At 44.6% G+C, this 852-nt stretch overlaps 1 non-coding gene across 1 annotated transcript; it reads left to right on the forward strand.

Moving 5' to 3' along the window:
- Positions 1–600: 600 nt before the first annotated feature.
- LOC111976191 (U2 spliceosomal RNA) lies at positions 601–791 on the forward strand. The gene has a single exon (XR_002878906.1). It is a non-coding gene; the product is annotated as a U2 spliceosomal RNA (small nuclear RNA).
- The last annotated feature ends 61 nt before the right edge of the window (positions 792–852 follow it).

Here is an 852-nt window from a genome sequence, read left to right on the forward strand (position 1 = left end):
CGGCCAAACCCTGGACGACGCTGGGCCAATTGTGCAGCGCCTTATGGGACTCCCAATCACGGCCGGTTGTGATACAGCCTAGATTCGAATCAGCGTGTCTGTAGTGACGCCTGTAGCACTGAGATGCAGTGCCTTAGACGCTTGTTGTACAGCTGGGACAAGGCTACGGTCGGTGGACATCTGGCGCCACCAAGTGGACAATTACTTCCGTTCCCTTGTGGCAGTACTGCTACCAGAGATATTTGATATAAGATCAAATGTTAGTGTCAATATAATTATCTCCAAATTGTTTCCCCCACCAGTATTTCATGTATTATTATTCCAATGTAGCTGTTAATCTGGTTTTAATTCAACAAGGCTTTCTCTCGTTTCTGATTGGAGGGTGGATGACGCCGTGACTGGGGAACCTCCCAATGTGTTACATTGTAACAGTCAAAAGTGGTTATACCCGACGTTGATCAACTCCCAATCTATGTCACCCTTTTTGTAGAGTATCATCTTTGATATTTGGCGGAAAGTTTACAGAGTTCATTTTGGTGTAACCGGTAACAAAATTGACGTGTCTGAGAATGGCACCTTCCTCCCGAAACCATTGTGGGTATCGCTTCTCGGCCTTTTGGCTAAGATCAAGTGTAGTATCTGTTCTTATCAGTTTAATATCTGATACGTCCCCTATCTGGGGACCATATATTAAATTGATTTTTGGAATAGGGAGATGGAATAGGGGCTTGCTCCGTCCACTCCACGCATCGACCTGGTATTGCAGTACCTCCAGGAACGGTGCACCCCCTGCCGTTGTAAAGAAAAATAATTCATTGTAGATATACAAACCCTATAAATTACACATTAGTT

This window comes from Salvelinus sp. IW2-2015, linkage group LG16, assembly GCF_002910315.2.
Source record: "Salvelinus sp. IW2-2015 linkage group LG16, ASM291031v2, whole genome shotgun sequence".
In the NCBI taxonomy this organism is placed as follows: Eukaryota; Metazoa; Chordata; class Actinopteri; order Salmoniformes; family Salmonidae; genus Salvelinus; species Salvelinus sp. IW2-2015.